Source organism: Aulonocara stuartgranti (genome assembly GCF_965226115.1).
Source record: "Aulonocara stuartgranti genome assembly, chromosome: 20".
NCBI lineage: Eukaryota > Metazoa > Chordata > Actinopteri > Cichliformes > Cichlidae > Aulonocara > Aulonocara stuartgranti.
Window position 1 is genome coordinate 10,720,067 of NC_138956.1, and position 20,725 is coordinate 10,740,791.

Consider the following 20,725-nt stretch of genomic DNA (forward strand, 5'->3'; position numbering starts at 1 on the left):
AGTTTTAATCCTCTGATTGTAGTCTTTATTTGTATAGTAGCAGCAATTGTTATTGTTAGATGAGAAAAAGTTGTTGTCTGGATCTATTTCATATTCCAAGTCGTGTGTATTGTGATCCATATAGTTAAATGTTTTCAGTTCCAATTGATCATATTCTGCAACTGTCTGACTGATGCAGCTGATTCTTCCAGATGTATCTGAGTTCTTCCTTCCAGTGTGTGTCATAAGTGAGTGTGTGGTTGTCTGTTACCTTGTTTGCCGTCCAGATCGTGTTGCTCACTGATATTTTTCGAGATCCGCCATATTTTTAATGGTCAGAACTTTGGCTTCCTCTGGTGATCCGTTTAGTTTAATGAATATTTTGCAGTTCGTCGTCCAAGTGCCTTGGATTTTTCCCAGCTTCTTAAGGTGTCGCGCTTTTTTGGCTATTTCAGCGTTGTGTTTGGTTAGATGTTCATTGATAAAGACATTAGATCCTTTTAATTTTCTTCCTTGTTTCAGCAGCGTAATCTTGTGCTTTCGATTTACAAACCTTAATATAATAGCCGGTATGTTGCCGTTCCTCCTGGGAAGAGGGTGGCATGCTTCGACAGAGTTACAGTCCAGGGCAATCCCTTTGGACCGCAGGAAAGCAGCCACCTGTTGTTCCGTGGAGCTAATGTCAAGCTCTCCAGGTTCCTCGTTGCTGTCAGCGGTCACCGCCTGAGCGTATGACCGGGGTTTAATATGGAGCCCAGTGATGATGACGTCGTTTATCCTGGAGTATTGTTCCAGGTCAGCGACCTTACTTTCCAGGTATGCAATCTTTTTATCTTTTTCGGCATTTTGGATGCTTTTTACATAGCCCGGCTGCTCCGTCTCTAATTCTGCAGGGTATGATGACTGTTATTTAAAGCTACTAATTAAAGTGTTTATTTAGATTAAAACTTATCATACAAAACATGCACTCAAAAAAGGTGCATCTAAACAAACCTGTTTGAATCAACAGGCCTCTGTACCCTATGTTGCAAACAGTTTTGTTAAACTATATAAAAAACATGAATTTATCTTGCTGGAGAGCACATAATACACACGACAGATTACACATCCAAGCTTTAATCATCATGTCATGCCTGTGGGAGTTACCTGGAAAAAATGCAAAGACTGACTTAACATTAGAGGAAGGCATGTTGTCCAACATCGGTCTAAGGTGTGAGTGAACCAGTTTTTTGGTTGTCACTATGCAGTTTAATAATTCCTACACAAACTAATGGGAACATATCTGATAAAAAATATCATACTGTAAACAATCCTTAGTTTTTAATTTTTGTTATAGGAGGGAACATATGTGGTATTTTAGCATCAGACACTTTCACGGCTGCGCAGCAGTCGTGTGGTGAATTGAGAAAAGGATCCAAAATGCAGGCACTGGCTGGGGTGCGAGTGAATGTTTATTTACAGAGGTGATAAGGTGACAAAAACAGGAGGAGCAGAGCGGGGAGCAAACAAACCTAAACTGGGGAAACCTAAAGAACTCAACTTAAACCAAACACTAGTGATGTGACGTTCTGTATCGAGGCTTCGAAGCTTGTGTCGAGTAATTGAGGGGGCGTTTCCGCGATGCGCGTATCGAGGCTTGCTTCATTTATGGGAAGAGCTGAAAATGATGACGTCCGAAGCCTCGCTGCCCGGCTGTACCACGTGACTGGTTCATGAAGTGGTTCGAACTTTGTCGCGAGATATGACAGCGATATAAACCCCTCAGACTTCATTCAAAATGTAGGTGTTTGATGGAGAGTTGGGGTTAGTGAGAGTTTGGAGACAGTTTGGAGGTTTATGAGAGTGAGGAGAGAAAGTCAGGAGAGAATGGAGCCAGCTAAGAACAGGAGGATGTCCTCCCCTGTGTGGGAACATTTTGATTTTATTCCTCCCAACAAGGTATGTAAATTTCTACAGAAGATGTATTTTCATAATAATGATGGTGCAATACAATTTATGTTAAGCGGCTTTACTTTTGTACAAGGTGAAGTGTTTGCTATGTGCCAGGGAGCTGGGATATAACAACAACACCTCATCCATGCTTAGGCACTACAGAGCTTTGCATGAGAATAAGGGGAACACCAATTGTGGAGCAAGACCAGGTGAGCCATCAAATGCAATGATAATATAGGATGCAGTAATGTTACTAAATGATATAACAATATTATACAACTGTAATACGTTCCGTGTGTGATATTTATATTTGTGCTTTGTCTTTATTGTCTTTCCTCAGGAGAACAATCTCCAATAGATGAAGACCTGGTTAGCATGGTGATTGAGGAGGAGGGAGGGAGACACAGCTGGGAGAAATTAGGCTAACGAGACAGGGGAGTGGTAAAACTGAACACACTGACATGAAACATGAACTTTCAGAATAAAACAGGACAGAGAACCAGACAGGGCACTGAACTTGACAGGCGGACTCATAAGTAGACACAATAACACCGAGGACAGACAGAGGGAACACAGAAGTGGGAGCAGGCAGGTAAAGAACAGAAACCTAACAAATGGCAAAATCACAGCAGAATACATACTCGGAATGAACAAAAGCATAAGGCAACACAGACTCAGGACCATGACAGACACTTAGTTTTCTGTTTTCTGATGAAGTGGTTCATTTGTGCAGATGATGCCTTAATTTAACGAAAACACAAATCAGACACCAGCTCACAACCTTAAACATGATTATTGTGCTAGCAATTGGGTGTGATCCAGTGATGGATTCATGATTAGCTAACAATGAGGAATGGCAGGGATATTTTTCTTTAGCAAAAGAAACAATAAAACAATGAAAAGACCTCAGGAGACATAAAACTGTTTTACTGGCAAAATATCAAAACTAAAGCCAATAACTTTGCTGATTTTCTCTATCTGTGCAATATTGATTAAGGTTACTGCTCTTTAAGGTAAATATCAAAACTATTACACTGTTTAATCCACACCAATGCATCATATTCTGTAAAATCATATTTTTGTATATGTTGTCCTGTGAGGACATCTGATCTCTGAAAAAACAACTGTTAACAAAGCTGGAAAAACAAACCCACATCTTGATCCTTAAAAAAACATATTAATATGTATCTTAATAACAAAAACAATCACAGCTCAAATAAAAGGCTTCAGCCTACTAATATTAGTTCATAAAATACATTCTCTGCGCCAAAAGTGATGAGTTAAGGTGCCCATGGAGGCAAGGGTGCCACCAGGCATTTGGCCCCGGGGCAGACCCAAGACAGGCTGGAGAGATTATATCTCTCGGCTGGCCTGGGAACGCCTTGGTGTTCATATTTATATTAATATTCTTATTCTTCTATGACAAAAAGTACAAGTGTTCATTTAAGGAAATAAACAGAGCAGTAAGAGATATTTTTCAATTTTTTTTATTTTATTTTTGATTTGCCACCAATTACATGTTTTTATTTGTAATTTTTGTAGTGCTCCATGCTATGTGAACCCCTCACCTGATGTTTTATGTTTATTAGTTTAGTTTAGATTCTAAACTATCAACCCCAACAATCGAATGATCTCCTTTAATAGCAAGCGCTGGGCAACGGTGGAAAGGAAAAACTCCCTTATAAAAAGGGAGAAACCTTTGACAGAACCAGGCTAAGAAAGGGGCAGCCATCTGTCATGACTGGTTGGGGGGTGAGAGGCAGAGGAAAAGAAAAAAGAGAGCACACGTTAGCTATATGTTGCTCACATTGCCTAAAATGAACAACGTATGGTTTTCTGGACTGTGAAAGAAATGTCTCAAGTCAGTTTTCAGTGACGTGACTGAAGACTTTTCTGGATGGCCGTGCGGATGCTTGTCAGAAACAGTTCATTTCCTTTCTTGGAGAAACGAACTCCGTTGTGTAAAAAAATGGAGTTGTCAAAAAACCTGATGTGCGGATGCTCAATAATCACTCCATCGAAGCGGTCGACAGCCTTTCTAATGCTGGCATTCACAGTCTTCCTGTCCTTATTGATTTCGCCTGGATTTCCATATATCCACACTTGACGCTCATTGATGGATGAATATGCAATTGTCATTGAGGGGAACTCTGTGTGCAATTGCATCAATTCCTTCTCAATGACAGAAGAAAGTTCATAAGCAGAAAAGAGTCCCAAATCATTGCCCCCAGCATGGATTACCAGTATGTCAGGTGGGCTCTGTGTGGATAGCTCCTTATAAAAACAAGGAAGGACTCCCCCCCAGCGCATTCCTCGTTTGCCAAACCACTGGACTTTGGTATTAAGTCCGAAATTTTCTCCGAAAATCTCTTTTGCTTCACCCTTGGCTCGTCTAATGTAACTGGACCCAATGATCCACACGTTTGTTTCTCTCTGGTCTTCTGGGCTCTCTTTCTTTTTCGGTGTGTTTTCACAGGTGTTGGTATCGCTCAAGGCCGTATCGTTTGTTTTCTGACCTGGGAGTCGGATAGTCCTGGACCAGGGACTTTTTTGGATGCTCTGTGTCACTACTGATTGTTCTGGCCTCTTGTTGTCTTTCAGTGTGTTTTCAGATGTTTTGGTATCACCCAAGGTCATATCGTTCATTGTTTTAACTAGGTGTTGGATATTCTTTGGCGGAAAACTTTTTCGGATGCTCTGTGTCACTGCTGCTTGTTCTGGCCTCTTGTTGTCTTTCAGTGTGTTTTCAGAGGTTTTGGTATCACTCAAGGTCATATTGTCCATTTTCTCAACTAGTTGTTGGATAGTCCTTGACGAAGAACTTTTCTGGATGCTCTGTGTCACTGCTGCTTGTTCTGGCCTCTTGTTGTCTTTCAGTGTGTTTTCAGAGGTTTTGGTATCACTCAAGGTCATATTGTCCATTTTCTCAACTACGTGTTGGATAGTCCTTGACGAAGAACTTTTCTGGATGCTCTGTGTCACTGCTGCTTGTTCTGGCCTCTTGTTGTATTTTGGAGTGTTTTCAGAGGTTATGGTATCACTCGAGGTCGTAACGTCCATTTTCTCAACTAGTTGTTGGAAAGTCCTTGGCGCATAACTTTTCTGGATGCTCTGTGTCACTGCTGCTTGTTCTGGCCTCTTGTTGTATTTTGGAGTGTTTTCAGAGGTTATGGTATCACTCGAGGTCGTAACGTTAATTTTCTCAACTACGTGTCGGATATTCCTTGACAAAGAACTTTTCTGGATGCTCTGTGTCACTGCTGCTTGTTCTGGCCTCTTGTTGTATTTTGGAGTGTTTTCAGAGGTTATGGTATCACTCGAGGTCGTAACGTCCATTTTCTCAACTACGTGTTGGATAGTCCTTGACGAAGAACTTTTCTGGATGCTCTGTGTCACTGCTGCTTGTTCTGGCCTCTTGTTGTATTTTGGAGTGTTTTCAGAGGTTATGGTATCACTCGAGGTCGTAACGTCCATTTTCTCAACTAGTTGTTGGAAAGTCCTTGGCGCATAACTTTTCTGGATGCTCTGTGTCACTGCTGCTTGTTCTGGACTCTTGTTGTCTTTTGGTGTGTTTTGAGAGGTTTTGGTATCACTCAAGTTCATATTGTTCTTTTTCTGAACTTGGAGTTGGATAGTCCTTGAAGAAGAACCTTTTTGGATGCTCGGAGTCACTGCTGTTTCTTTTTTCTCAGTGTCTATTCTCATCCTCTTTCTCTCTGGAGAGTAGCTCTCAGAGTTGTTTTTGCTGCCTTTTGAAATCTGACTGTATCGTCTTTTCAACACAGTTTTTTCTTCACAGATTCGTCTCTTTTTCCTTGGTGGAGAGCAGCTGTCGGGACTTCTGCAATTCTGTGCAGCATAATGCGGGCCTCGCTTCCTCTTGAGTGGAAGCTGGAAATGTGTTTCTTCAGAATTTGGCTCTGGATTTTGGTGGTCCATTGTAGTAAAGCCAGCGTAAGCTTGTTGACTTTTGCCGTGTTTACTCTGAGACATGTTAGAGTGTTGATGAAGTGACTGTGTTAAAGGTTCAACTGTTTTAAAATGTTTCTCAGGTTTACCTTTGAATGCTGCAATCTTGAGTGTTGCAAATAAACTGACTGAAAGTTTGGGATTCTTACCCCTACTTATAGATTCACTACTATGACATCATAATGATGTCATAACAAAATGTAACAGTAACATTCTTTTTTCTTCTTCTTTCTTTTAAATTTGGTGTTATTGTCTATAGGGCTTTGGAACGTGATGTCACGGGAGGGGGCGTGGCCTCCGGGCACCATTCTAGCAGGCCAAACAAAGGTACGGTGGCCCTGAGAGGCCAAACGGACTGCAACTTCAGAAAACACTTGCAAAAAGGAAAATGCTGCAAAAAGAAAAACACTTGCAAAAAGAAAAATGCTGCAAAAAGAAAAACGCTGCAAAAGCACACACAACACAACGGAAATAGGAAAAAAATACAACAGAAATGTTTCTGGGGAGACAATAACCGGACGGACCAGTTGCACGAACCAAAACATGCTAACAAGTGCACTGGGACTGGGAGACACTTCAAAGAAGTGGAGTGGCCAAAGAGTAAACTTTCAAAAGTAAGTTCTGAATAATATGTCACTTATTTATGTGCTAATGTTTAATAATGAGGAACATTAGAACATTACTGTTGGCCACATGCCGGCAAAGTTATGTGACATTAGCGATGTTTGTACTTTCAGCATTTACTTTGTTTTAAAGCCTTTACTTTATACGCCAGATAGTCGACCTTAATCTTACAGAGAATCTGATGATTTTGTGGATAATTAAAGTCAGTCATATATCCACAAACACAACAGGCTGAAAGTCAGTGATGCTGCTCGGTTTGCAGTCCTGAATATTACGGAACAAGCAGGATTCACTGCACTGTTAATGTTTTGCAAGTGTTTTCTGAAGTTGCAGTCCGTTTGGCCTCTCAGGGCCACCGTAGCTTCCCGATGGTTAGGGACAAATGCAGTGGCATGGCAGGATGCTGTAAACGGACCAAACTTCAGTCAAGAGAACAACTGAGATAATCCATCCACATACAGGTTAGTCATTAATGTGCTGCTGCATTGCCTGGGCTGTAGTTACATGGTAAGGTTTTAAAAACTGAGCTTTAAAATGAATAGTTGTAATAAAAACTGAGAGAGGCCGACAGTGATCACTTACTTTTTGTAAGGGGCTTGTTGAGATTAAATAGAACAAGTTACAAAGCATTAAAACATGTTAAAAACACAACAGCCTTATTAAACGCAGAGTAGTTTGGGCCCAGAAGTAGGATTGATCACGTCATCACTTAAAGACCGGATAGACACATGGTGGAGTTACTTTGTTGTGTTTGTGTGTGTTTTTAAGTAGTTTTAAACTTTGTGATCCACAACAGGTAACAGTAAAAGATGAACATTTTTAAGCATAATGCTGTTACCAAACTACATTAATGGCCCAAAAACAGACCATAGAAAAAACCGTAGCTATGTGAAAAAAAATGATGACAACTAGTCCTAATTCAGGCTAATTGTTTTTTTGTTTTGTTTTTTTCCGACATCCCTCCACACACACAGGCTGTGCTGGCTCACAGAAAGAGTGGGTCATCAACATTATCAGGCAGCTGGTGTTCATAGCAAGCCTCACCAGACAGCTTCAGTCCATATCGGATGTACAGGATGGAGTTAAGGCTCTGCAAGGACATCTGATTTGTAAGTTTGCTTTTTACCACACTCATCTGGGCCAAGAGTAGAGGAAACTGCCTTATCTTCTGCAGCTGGAATTCAAAACAAGTATTTGAACTCGGATACGGCCTGCAGATTAGACTGGGTTTGTTTGGTTTTTCTTTTTCGTGCTTTTCCCACTTTTCTAGCTTGTTGTGCCCTTTTTCTTTCAGGATCTGCAGTTTCCTCCCTGTCCAGTAGAGGCCTCTCTCAGAGAAAGAACAGCTTGGGGATGCAGATGATGACGATTGGAGATCAGACACACCGCCCCCACCTCTCCTTATCCATGCTTAGGTCAGAAGTGGAATGCTCTTTTGCTGTTTGTTAGTTACGGATGGAGTAACACTAACTAAGGAAATACACACAACACAGTGATTGTGAATAAGTCACTCCAAGTGTGAAAAGGTGATAGTCAGAGTGAGACTACACATGAATTATTCAGGAAATGCACACTCAGTGAGAGAATAACTATAATTCAGTGTCACTAGGGGATATAACTTGAAGATGATGTGTCTTCATTTCTGATTCATTTTGAACAGTGATGAATGTGGAAGTAAATGAGCGCGAGCTGATCAAAACGGGCGAGCTGTTTTTACATATTTCTGCAGCCTGGATGCCGTGGGCTTTGTCCAGGAGTAAAAGATGACATCGCCCATTTCGGATCTTATATATATGTGGCAGGATGAATGTTATCCCGCGGTCCAACCCACTTTCAGCCTGGCCCATTAGGGGGCGCTGGTATAAATAGTGGCCATTTGAGTGTCTCTGCATTGCTTGCCTGTGATCTCCTTTTTGGTCACCTGACTTCCTCGGTGTGGTAGAGATCGTTTGTGGGTTACTCCTCTAAAGTCTCCATCGCGGCTGGTCGTAGCTATAGAAGCCTCCTCTGAGCTATTCTGCTTACATTCTATGACCCGGCTTACTTGGTACGTAATCAACTTTTGTTACGCTCTCTGCCTTCTATTGTTCTTTTATAGTAATTATTTATTATGTTTCGCAGGAAGTGTGGGCCTTAGTTTTGCGCCAAGCTACGTGAACTGAAGTGCTGCTGTTTTGCCTTGCTGTGCTTTTACCGTCTGTTCCCGTTGTGAGAATTCTTTCCCTGCTGCTGTCAGCTTTTTCAGTGGACGTCGGCGAGGACAACGGCCATATGCATGCCGGTTATCGGAGTCAGCTGGCGTGCATATTGATTGACTGTTAACTTATCGTCGTGTGGACGGCAAGTTGGAGCAGTACGGCGATTCCGTTTGCTCCAGATTTTAGAGTTTTATTCAGATTGTATGTTGTTTTATTGCTTTTTGATTTGTAGTTTGGATTCTCTGTTACACCACTGGTGGGAGGCCCTTTTTCTAGCTGTGGATCACCAGTGTGGTCTTGCAGTTGGGTTATCCCCCGGTGCTACACATTAGTTTGTTGTAATATATTAAAATTTTCTTTGTTTCTTTTTATTCAGATGCGGAGTGCCGACGTGGAGGAGACTAGGGTGCCTTGGTGGTGGGATCCCTTGAGTGTACACACCTGCCTTGTTTAGTTTATTAGTGTGAGTGTGTGTGATAGTGTGTTGCACTTGTGTTTTGGGTGTGTTTTCTTTCTTTAGTTTGTGTGTGGCATCCCTGCCCCTCCACTGGTAAGCCTCAGCTCTGAATACCTTTTTAAGCATATTTGTACTTGAATATTTATGATTGTGCTTTTATATGGTGTTTTAAATAATTATTAATAAATTGTGAATTTGTTGATCATTGAACCTCGTCTCTGGACTGAGTATAGCGAACCTAAGTGCCTTTCTGGTGATTTAGTGTTACTTCCAGTATTCTCTGGGTGAAATTCCCAGGGTGGCGTTGTCTTTTTAAAACTGCAAAGAGTATTTACTTTATACCCCATCCTCGTCTCGCCACATATAGTTATACCTTGGTGTTTTGTAGCATCACCTGACAAACTTTTACTTTCCTGATGTTTAGACTTTCTGATCCCTCCACAGACTCTGCTTTGTCTTTCTACAAAGAGTTGACGACATTAAATACAGATGTTTTAACAGTGCTTGAATGTTTTATTTTGTTTACTCTAGCCTCCAACTCAAACTTTGGTTGCTCCTATGCCCACGTCACTTCCTCCACCAATCAGAATGAGGGTCCGGGTTCAGGAAGACGTCTTCCTGATCCCAGTTCCACAAAGGTCGGTGAAAAGTTTTAAGTTTGAGCAGTACATAAAAATAAATCCCAATCTGATTGGTATAGTGTTTTTTTGTTGTTGTTGTTGTTTTGTTTTTAATTTCTGTTTAATCGCCGGTCATTGCTCTGCATCCCAGTGAGGCCAACTCCTGCTCTGTGTCGTGGCTGTGTGAGCAGGCAGCTCAGCGTTACTACCAGAAATGTGGCCTCCTGCCTCGTCTCTCTCTGCAGAAAGAAGGCGCTCTGCTCTCCCCGCAGGACCAGCTACTGGCCGTCCTGCACACAAATGAAGAGGTGAGGTGACACTGAGGAGAGCCAGAAGTGACCATACTTGGACCACAGACAATTTAAAAGATGCTGAAGACTACCATGATTGGTTGATGAAGTCTGATCACGAGTGTTTAAGACAAATGTTGTCACCGTTGCTATCTTGGATTTAAAAAAAACAAAACAACCCACAGTGACAAGAGGACGGCTATGACTGTGAAACAGCTTGCATGTCAGCCAGTGAGCATACTCCTTTTCTTAGGCAAAGTATGGCCCAAATTCATAAAATAGACTTTCTCATAGACACAGAGGTCTTTTCATTAAATCACTGATAGAAGGAATGGAGGTTCTAGGTCCTTCCACAATGACTTCATCTTTCTTACCCAGATGAGGCGTGCAGGTTTTAGACTGTATGATTCTGGTAAGAAGGTGAAGGGCTGGTTATGTTAACAAGCTGCCTGAGAAACTACAATCTGAGAAACTGTAAAGATTAGAACCATTTCTATTACCAGACTGGATGCTGACTTGCTTTTGGAGCCAGCTTCCAGAAGACACTGAAGGAATCACAGTTTTTGGGATTGAATCCTTGGCTTCACTTTCCCGCACCAGTGCAGGATAACTGATGGGTTTGTGTTGTGGGTTCTGGCTGACGTTTGCTCGTGGGGATCTCCCTCCTCTCCCTGAGCGATACAAGAAGGCCTGTCAAAGTCTAGCAGTGGGTGAGCAACACAGAGGAAATGCATTATAAAACGGACACATGTGCATTCTTGTATTCTGTTATGAAGTACCATCTCTTTCTACCTGTAGATGAGAACAAGCGTGTCTCCCGGCTATGTGAGGTTCGGGACCGGGGTTCCTCCGTGTCAGGACTCCAAATGTCTCGGTTTGGCCGCCTCTTCCCTCAGCCCGCTCCTCCGTGCCCTAAAACTTCAGGCCAGCCTCACGGAGCTGCGAATTTCTGGAAACCGTATGTATGACGACCTTCTCCCTGAGCTGATTGCCACAACGCTCACCATGCCTCGTCTGCAGCTGCTGGACATTTCTGCCAACTGCATTACAGGGGACGGCCTGGAGAAGGCTGTAAATGCTTTAAAGGGACAGAGTGCACCTGCATTCCCGGTAAGGGCCTCAGCTAGCCAATAGTGGCAGCTCCAGGTTTACCATCTAACCTGTATTTAAGTACCTCTGGTCTTAATAACTACCTTAGATCTTAATAACAAGCTAACCTGATTCATATCAATGATATCTGTCAGAGAGAATTGGCTCTCGTGATCATTTGCTTTTTCTGCTCGTTTCCACTCAAAGTGCCTGGAGGAGCTGGACCTCAGTATGAACCCACTGGGGGACGGCGTGTCTGAGTCTCTGTCCTGTCTGCTGTCCTGCTGCCCTGTGCTAGCCAGCGCGCTCACAGGTGACTCTCTAACAAGCAGCTGACTGAAGTCTTAAGCTTCACTGAACTCCCATCCATAAGCAAAACTGCAACTAACTTTACATCTTCTGAACGTTCAGGCACAGGCCATTTGAAAGCAGTGTGCCTGTCCCTCAATCCCCTGGGCTCCACCGGCTTTGAGCTGGTGTTAAAGACTCTGCCCCTCCACTGCCTCACACACGTGGACCTGTCAGCTGTCTGCAGAGGGCCTGCTGATTACCCGGCACTGGAACACCTCGCCAAAGTCCTGTCACAGGTGTGCACGCAAAAATCATGCAATGTCATTTATTGTCGAAAGATATAATTGTGCAATCAGGTTAAGACTTTTGTGTTTTTGCAGGACGAGTGCTCTCTGACCCACCTCAGCCTGGCTGCAAATGGGCTGACAGACAGCAGTGTAGCTACCTTGGCGAGGTGTGTGTGTGAGGGCGTCATTTCTACGGCTCAGTTATTACTCATGTTAGTGGGGCTTTGCCTTTGTTTAAATTGTCACTCTTTACTGGCCTGTTGGACTTTTTCTTATTATTTCACAGGTGCCTCTCGTCGTGTCCCACACTGGTGAGTCTGAATCTGTCAGGAAATCCGTCTGTTACATCAGTGGGACTTCACAACATCCTGGCGTCTGTCAGAGAGGCCCGTCGACCACTGACACTTCTAAACCTCGAAGGTATGTCTGAACTTGGAGATACTCCATGGAGTTCCTTTTTTTTTCTAAAGCTATTCTTAGATTCACCGTTTCACACTAATTCACAATTTGGATTTCTTTGATGTTTTTATCACCTGTGCAAAGTTGTACTTGGCAACAGTTTCTTTCTTGCTATCAGTGCGTTTCCTTTTGACGCATTTCTAAGTTTGAACATTTAGTATGTATGCACAGAGGTGTTACATGATGATTACACACACAGACATTACAATATAGAAGTGTGGTTTAAAGATTTAAAAAAAAGATTAGCTGTGAATTAATTTTCCATTTTATGGAGCAGAAAACATTGCTGAATGCTAGCTAACAGGCTACATTTGGATGTCAAATATTTATAGGGGGGAAAATGGAAATTATGGATATGAAATAAAATGATTCTTTGTTGCTTAACCTGCAGGTTGTCAGGTCTCTGGCCCCTGGGAGAGTCAAGACCTGGACAGTTTGTCAGAGCTGGTCCAGGATATCCGTCTTTGCTCTCAGACCCTCAACAAGCTGGACCGACAGACCTTGAAGCAGAGCTGGGACAGGACTCAGTCACACGGACACTTTCTCGACCGAAACTCCAAGTGCCTCCTCTCTGCCACCTCTACTTGAGGGTGGCAGGTGTGTTCATAATAAATAATTAATAATGAATTATTAATTTCCTAATAATTCATAATAAAAGTGGTCATTTTTATAAACATTTTGTTTAATGAGGCTACACCAAAAAGAAACAAGATAAAAACAAAATAAAGTGACATGGCGTCCACCGACAGTCTGTGGATAGCTTGTGTTTTATGCATTTTTGTCTGCCTTATTTATACATGTAAAGCTCTGTATCTGTATAAAGAGTTTGTGTTAGTGTGTGAGAGGTTTTGTGTCACAATGGTCCTGTTTTGTAGGATTTGATTTAAAAAAACAAACATAATTAAAGTAACCAACGATGCTATACGTTGACATCGTTCTTTCACTGTAAGACAAAGCAGGCTATGGTGAATAATCACAGCGATTTTCAGCTCTGAAGAAATCTATCTAGGAGCTATGACAGTGTAAAGACACCCTGCAATTTTAAATGTGTGGCGACATTTGAATGAGGCGCGTACCAGTAGAGGGAGCCAACGCACCACGAATGGTACACAGCCACAGATGCGCTTTGTGCAATGTATTTGTGACATGCAGGAGTGTCCGCAAAGAAATGTGGATAAGTTGTAAATCAAAAGCTAAAGAGCTCATTCTTGCACTGTTTTGATCAGAACACACGTGGGAATGTTCAAGTGTTGAGAATTTGTAATTATAAAGTGAATTAGGGAACGATATTAGATACTGCCACTGGCTAGATTTCAACCTGGGTCTCTCGCTCCCAAAGCGCGTTCTCTACGCCGCGGCCTGCCCTATAATATATTTCAAGCGTTTACCACAACTGAGAGGTGAAAACTGCCGTTTCTTCGTCTTACAAAATGTTCTGTAACTCCAAAAGTACACGGACTGTCGACATCATTCTTTCACTGTAACAATCAGCAGGCTTTAATAAAAAAGGAAAAAAAAATCAAGGCGGTTTTCAGGTCTCTAAAGAAAAATACATCTAGGAGATATGAGGAGTTGAAAACGCCTCTGTTACAGAATTTCAGCTGTCATTTTCACTCAAGTCTCCATAGACTTTGAATGTGGACATTTTTTAACTGTGTTGCTTCGAGGCCATTTGCGAGAAAACGGCAACTCCTACAATAATGACAGTGCCATTTTGTTAAAGGCAAGAAAAATACCTACATTTTGATGTATAATTTGTGTTAATGAAGGCAAAATTGAGCGTTTGTTCGGACATGAAGAAGAGATTGAGAAAGCGACAATGCATGGTGTGTTTGGCGTCCATAGCAACCATAACAACCAATATTGATTGATGGAAGAGATTTTGAGACAGGGGTTAAAAAAAAAAAAAAAAAAAAAAGGCAGAGAGAGCCCATTCTGTAGGCTCGCCTGTAGGCTTCTAGCAAGCGTAGCAAGTGAATTTCAGAGCCAGGGATTTTTTTTTTTTTTTTTTTTTTTTTGTGTCCCCAGCATATGGTCCGCATGGGATTCGAACCACTGCCCTCTGTCCTCAATCTCTGCCATAGGGCCTGTCACGTTCCCATGAGCCACTCGGCGGCCCGGAATGACAGGGCAAAAGTGCTATATTTAAAGTGCACACCTGCGCAGCCGCACCCCAATTTTCGGCTCTTTTTCATTAGCTGGACACCAGGCCTTATCTAGTCAGCCGTTCCAACCACATCCCTGCCAATGTGTGCCTACGTCAAGCCGCATACAAGTGTAACGCTCACAATTTTCTGCTATCACTCTAAGGCAACTTAAGTGTTAGTGACGTCACACCTATGCGCCACTGCCCTCTGTGGAGAATGGGAGAAATGTGCTTGCACCTCAACCTATGGACTCAGACGGACATTCAATCATCATCTTCCTCACTCAAGGTAACCTTATGGCTTGTAGGAACACTGCACGTGTATGATAAGACTGTAGCCGTTCAACCGGCCCTCGTAAGGTTGCTGAAGACAGTGAACACCGTGGAATTCTCAGTATCACTGTGGCCCTGGGTTTTTCCACTGTCCTGCTAAGTGCTTATGTAATTGTAACCAACATAGGAGAGAGACGTAACATCGTGGAAGAGACATAAAGTGAGTAAAAACGATCTAAATGCATTTAGAATATATTTAGAACTACAAATTACACTTTTCTTAGCAATTATTGTTTTTTATGTCAAGCTTCAAGCTAGCTTCTTTATTGGGGCTTGGGACCAGCAAAAGTGACCCGAAATTTGGCCTTTAAGTCTGGTCATTAGCGTGTCTGGACCCAAACTACACTGCAGGTCCCAAAGTCAAATGATCACTGAGAGTTAAAAATCTGTCTGAAGTTAGAAGTTAGCAGAGAGTTAGCTCACTAGTTTCCGTCTAAATATAATATACCAGGTTCTGACTGAGGGATTTCTAAAACAAATTAAAAGGCACAGCTCTGCTATCACTTCTGACATACATGAAGACAGGAAAGTAAGCAGCAGTGATGTTTGTAGGGTTACTGAAGTTTGGCTAGCTGGTATATAGTGATGTGCTATGTGACTAGCGAAACAGCTATGTTAGCATAACATTAACACAGTGATGAAGGGGAACTTTTTTCCACTGGATAAGAATTAAGGTGAGGGTTCCCGATGGTTAGGGACAAATGCAGTGGCATGGCAGGATGCTGTAAACGGACCAAACTTCAGTCAAGAGAACAACTGAGATAATCCATCCACATACAGGTTAGTCATTAATGTGCTGCTGCATTGCCTGGGCTGTAGTTACATGGTAAGGTTTTAAAAACTGAGCTTTAAAATGAATAGTTGTAATAAAAACTGAGAGAGGCCGACAGTGATCACTTACTTTTTGTAAGGGGCTTGTTGAGATTAAATAGAACAAGTTACAAAGCATTAAAACATGTTAAAAACACAACAGCCTTATTAAACGCAGAGTAGTTTGGGCCCAGAAGTAGGATTGATCACGTCATCACTTAAAGACCGGATAGACACATGGTGGAGTTACTTTGTTGTGTTTGTGTGTGTTTTTAAGTAGTTTTAAACTTTGTGATCCACAACAGGTAACAGTAAAAGATGAACATTTTTAAGCATAATGCTGTTACCAAACTACATTAATGGCCCAAAAACAGACCATAGAAAAAACCGTGGCTATGTGAAAAAAAATGATGACAACTAGTCCTAATTCAGGCTAATTGTTTTTTTGTTTTTTTGTTTTGTTTTTTTCCGACATCCCTCCACACACACAGGCTGTGCTGGCTCACAGAAAGAGTGGGTCATCAACATTATCAGGCAGCTGGTGTTCATAGCAAGCCTCACCAGACAGCTTCAGTCCATATCGGATGTACAGGATGGAGTTAAGGCTCTGCAAGGACATCTGATTTGTAAGTTTGCTTTTTACCACACTCATCTGGGCCAAGAGTAGAGGAAACTGCCTTATCTTCTGCAGCTGGAATTCAAAACAAGTATTTGAACTCGGACACGGCCTGCAGATTAGACTGGGTTTGTTTGGTTTTTCTTTTTCGTGCTTTTCCCACTTTTCTAGCTTGTTGTGCCCTTTTTCTTTCAGGATCTGCAGTTTCCTCCCTGTCCAGTAGAGGCCTCTCTCAGAGAAAGAACAGCTTGGGGATGCAGATGATGACGATTGGAGATCAGACACACCGCCCCCACCTCTCCTTATCCATGCTTAGGTCAGAAGTGGAATGCTCTTTTGCTGTTTGTTAGTTACGGATGGAGTAACACTAACTAAGGAAATACACACAACACAGTGATTGTGAATAAGTCACTCCAAGTGTGAAAAGGTGATAGTCAGAGTGAGACTACACATGAATTATTCAGGAAATGCACACTCAGTGAGAGAATAACTATAATTCAGTGTCACTAGGGGATATAACTTGAAGATGATGTGTCTTCATTTCTGATTCATTTTGAACAGTGATGAATGTGGAAGTAAATGAGCGCGAGCTGATCAAAACGGGCGAGCTGTTTTTACATATTTCTGCAGCCTGGATGCCGTGGGCTTTGTCCAGGAGTAAAAGATGACATCGCCCATTTCGGATCTTATATATAGTTATACCTTGGTGTTTTGTAGCATCACCTGACAAACTTTTACTTTCCTGATGTTTAGACTTTCTGATCCCTCCACAGACTCTGCTTTGTCTTTCTACAAAGAGTTGACGACATTAAATACAGATGTTTTAACAGTGCTTGAATGTTTTATTTTGTTTACTCTAGCCTCCAACTCAAACTTTGGTTGCTCCTATGCCCACGTCACTTCCTCCACCAATCAGAATGAGGGTCCGGGTTCAGGAAGACGTCTTCCTGATCCCAGTTCCACAAAGGTCGGTGAAAAGTTTTAAGTTTGAGCAGTACATAAAAATAAATCCCAATCTGATTGGTATAGTGTTTTTTTGTTGTTGTTGTTGTTTTGTTTTTAATTTCTGTTTAATCGCCGGTCATTGCTCTGCATCCCAGTGAGGCCAACTCCTGCTCTGTGTCGTGGCTGTGTGAGCAGGCAGCTCAGCGTTACTACCAGAAATGTGGCCTCCTGCCTCGTCTCTCTCTGCAGAAAGAAGGCGCTCTGCTCTCCCCGCAGGACCAGCTACTGGCCGTCCTGCACACAAATGAAGAGGTGAGGTGACACTGAGGAGAGCCAGAAGTGACCATACTTGGACCACAGACAATTTAAAAGATGCTGAAGACTACCATGATTGGTTGATGAAGTCTGATCACGAGTGTTTAAGACAAATGTTGTCACCGTTGCTATCTTGGATTTAAAAAAAACAAAACAACCCACAGTGACAAGAGGACGGCTATGACTGTGAAACAGCTTGCATGTCAGCCAGTGAGCATACTCCTTTTCTTAGGCAAAGTATGGCCCAAATTCATAAAATAGACTTTCTCATAGACACAGAGGTCTTTTCATTAAATCACTGATAGAAGGAATGGAGGTTCTAGGTCCTTCCACAATGACTTCATCTTTCTTACCCAGATGAGGCGTGCAGGTTTTAGACTGTATGATTCTGGTAAGAAGGTGAAGGGCTGGTTATGTTAACAAGCTGCCTGAGAAACTACAATCTGAGAAACTGTAAAGATTAGAACCATTTCTATTACCAGACTGGATGCTGACTTGCTTTTGGAGCCAGCTTCCAGAAGACACTGAAGGAATCACAGTTTTTGGGATTGAATCCTTGGCTTCACTTTCCCGCACCAGTGCAGGATAACTGATGGGTTTGTGTTGTGGGTTCTGGCTGACGTTTGCTCGTGGGGATCTCCCTCCTCTCCCTGAGCGATACAAGAAGGCCTGTCAAAGTCTAGCAGTGGGTGAGCAACACAGAGGAAATGCATTATAAAACGGACACATGTGCATTCTTGTATTCTGTTATGAAGTACCATCTCTTTCTACCTGTAGATGAGAACAAGCGTGTCTCCCGGCTATGTGAGGTTCGGGACCGGGGTTCCTCCGTGTCAGGACTCCAAATGTCTCGGTTTGGCCGCCTCTTCCCTCAGCCCGCTCCTCCGTGCCCTAAAACTTCAGGCCAGCCTCACGGAGCTGCGAATTTCTGGAAACCGTATGTATGACGACCTTCTCCCTGAGCTGATTGCCACAACGCTCACCATGCCTCGTCTGCAGCTGCTGGACATTTCTGCCAACTGCATTACAGGGGACGGCCTGGAGAAGGCTGTAAATGCTTTAAAGGGACAGAGTGCACCTGCATTCCCGGTAAGGGCCTCAGCTAGCCAATAGTGGCAGCTCCAGGTTTACCATCTAACCTGTATTTAAGTACCTCTGGTCTTAATAACTACCTTAGATCTTAATAACAAGCTAACCTGATTCATATCAATGATATCTGTCAGAGAGAATTGGCTCTCGTGATCATTTGCTTTTTCTGCTCGTTTCCACTCAAAGTGCCTGGAGGAGCTGGACCTCAGTATGAACCCACTGGGGGACGGCGTGTCTGAGTCTCTGTCCTGTCTGCTGTCCTGCTGCCCTGTGCTAGCCAGCGCGCTCACAGGTGACTCTCTAACAAGCAGCTGACTGAAGTCTTAAGCTTCACTGAACTCCCATCCATAAGCAAAACTGCAACTAACTTTACATCTTCTGAACGTTCAGGCACAGGCCATTTGAAAGCAGTGTGCCTGTCCCTCAATCCCCTGGGCTCCACCGGCTTTGAGCTGGTGTTAAAGACTCTGCCCCTCCACTGCCTCACACACGTGGACCTGTCAGCTGTCTGCAGAGGGCCTGCTGATTACCCGGCACTGGAACACCTCGCCAAAGTCCTGTCACAGGTGTGCACGCAAAAATCATGCAATGTCATTTATTGTCGAAAGATATAATTGTGCAATCAGGTTAAGACTTTTGTGTTTTTGCAGGACGAGTGCTCTCTGACCCACCTCAGCCTGGCTGCAAATGGGCTGACAGACAGCAGTGTAGCTACCTTGGCGAGGTGTGTGTGTGAGGGCGTCATTTCTACGGCTCAGTTATTACTCATGTTAGTGGGGCTTTGCCTTTGTTTAAATTGTCACTCTTTACTGGCCTGTTGGACTTTTTCTTATTATTTCACAGGTGCCTCTCGTCGTGTCCCACACTGGTGAGTCTGAATCTGTCAGGAAATCCGTCTGTTACATCAGTGGGACTTCACAACATCCTGGCGTCTGTCAGAGAGGCCCGTCGACCACTGACACTTCTAAACCTCGAAGGTATGTCTGAACTTGGAGATACTCCATGGAGTTCCTTTTTTTTTCTAAAGCTATTCTTAGATTCACCGTTTCACACTAATTCACAATTTGGATTTCTTTGATGTTTTTATCACCTGTGCAAAGTTGTACTTGGCAACAGTTTCTTTCTTGCTATCAGTGCGTTTCCTTTTGACGCATTTCTAAGTTTGAACATTTAGTATGTATGCACAGAGGTGTTACATGATGATTACACACACAGACATTACAATATAGAAGTGTGGTTTAAAGATTTAAAAAAAAGATTAGCTGTGAATTAATTTTCCATTTTATGGAGCAGAAAACATTGCTGAATGCTAGCTAACAGGCTACATTTGGATGTCAAATATTTATAGGGGGGAAAATGGAAATTATGGATATGAAATAAAATGATTCTTTGTTGCTTAACCTGCAGGTTGTCAGGTCTCTGGCCCCTGGGAGAGTCAAGACCTGGACAGTTTGTCAGAGCTGGTCCAGGATATCCGTCTTTGCTCTCAGACCCTCAACAAGCTGGACCGACAGACCTTGAAGCAGAGCTGGGACAGGACTCAGTCACACGGACACTTTCTCGACCGAAACTCCAAGTGCCTCCTCTCTGCCACCTCTACTTGAGGGTGGCAGGTGTGTTCATAATAAATAATTAATAATGAATTATTAATTTCCTAATAATTCATAATAAAAGTGGTCATTTTTATAAACATTTTGTTTAATGAGGCTACACCAAAAAGAAACAAGATAAAAACAAAATAAAGTGACATGGCGTCCACCGACAGTCTGTGGATAGCTTGTGTTTTATGCATTTTTGTCTGCCTTATTTATACATGTAAAGCTCTGTATCTGTATAAAGAGTTTGTGTTAGTGTGTGAGAGGTTTTGTGTCACAATGGTCCTGTTTTGTAGGATTTGATTTAAAAAAACAAACATAATTAAAGTAACCAACGATGCTATACGTTGACATCGTTCTTTCACTGTAAGACAAAGCAGGCTATGGTGAATAATCACAGCGATTTTCAGCTCTGAAGAAATCTATCTAGGAGCTATGACAGTGTAAAGACACCCTGCAATTTTAAATGTGTGGCGACATTTGAATGAGGCGCGTACCAGTAGAGGGAGCCAACGCACCACGAATGGTACACAGCCACAGATGCGCTTTGTGCAATGTATTTGTGACATGCAGGAGTGTCCGCAAAGAAATGTGGATAAGTTGTAAATCAAAAGCTAAAGAGCTCATTCTTGCACTGTTTTGATCAGAACACACGTGGGAATGTTCAAGTGTTGAGAATTT

General features: G+C 42.6%; 4 long non-coding RNA genes across 8 annotated transcripts; all 4 read left to right on the plus strand.

Annotated features, from left to right (window-relative positions):
* Nucleotides 1-1,864: 1,864 nt before the first annotated feature.
* LOC309696815 lies at nt 1,865-6,813 on the plus strand. Of its 3 annotated transcripts, XR_014273664.1 has the most exons (4): nt 1,865-1,917; nt 2,003-2,120; nt 5,711-5,865; nt 6,140-6,813. It is a non-coding gene; the product is annotated as an uncharacterized lncRNA (long non-coding RNA). The 3 variants fall into 3 exon arrangements; XR_014273665.1 differs by lacking the exon at nt 5,711-5,865; XR_014273666.1 differs by lacking the exons at nt 1,865-1,917; nt 2,003-2,120 and adding an exon at nt 2,311-2,503.
* A 1,523-nt stretch (nt 6,814-8,336) lies between these two features.
* On the plus strand, nt 8,337-9,369 carry LOC309697993. 3 transcript variants are annotated; one of them, XR_014273971.1, is made up of 2 exons: nt 8,337-8,903; nt 9,079-9,369. It is a non-coding gene; the product is annotated as an uncharacterized lncRNA (long non-coding RNA). The 3 variants fall into 3 exon arrangements; XR_014273972.1 differs by having other exon boundaries at nt 8,337-8,857; XR_014273973.1 differs by having other exon boundaries at nt 8,337-8,844.
* A 2,541-nt stretch (nt 9,370-11,910) lies between these two features.
* LOC309696349 lies at nt 11,911-13,117 on the plus strand. Its single transcript, XR_014273433.1, has 2 exons — nt 11,911-12,156; nt 12,587-13,117. It is a non-coding gene; the product is annotated as an uncharacterized lncRNA (long non-coding RNA).
* A 6,063-nt stretch (nt 13,118-19,180) lies between these two features.
* LOC309697727 lies at nt 19,181-20,387 on the plus strand. Its single transcript, XR_014273888.1, has 2 exons — nt 19,181-19,426; nt 19,857-20,387. It is a non-coding gene; the product is annotated as an uncharacterized lncRNA (long non-coding RNA).
* The last annotated feature ends 338 nt before the right edge of the window (nt 20,388-20,725 follow it).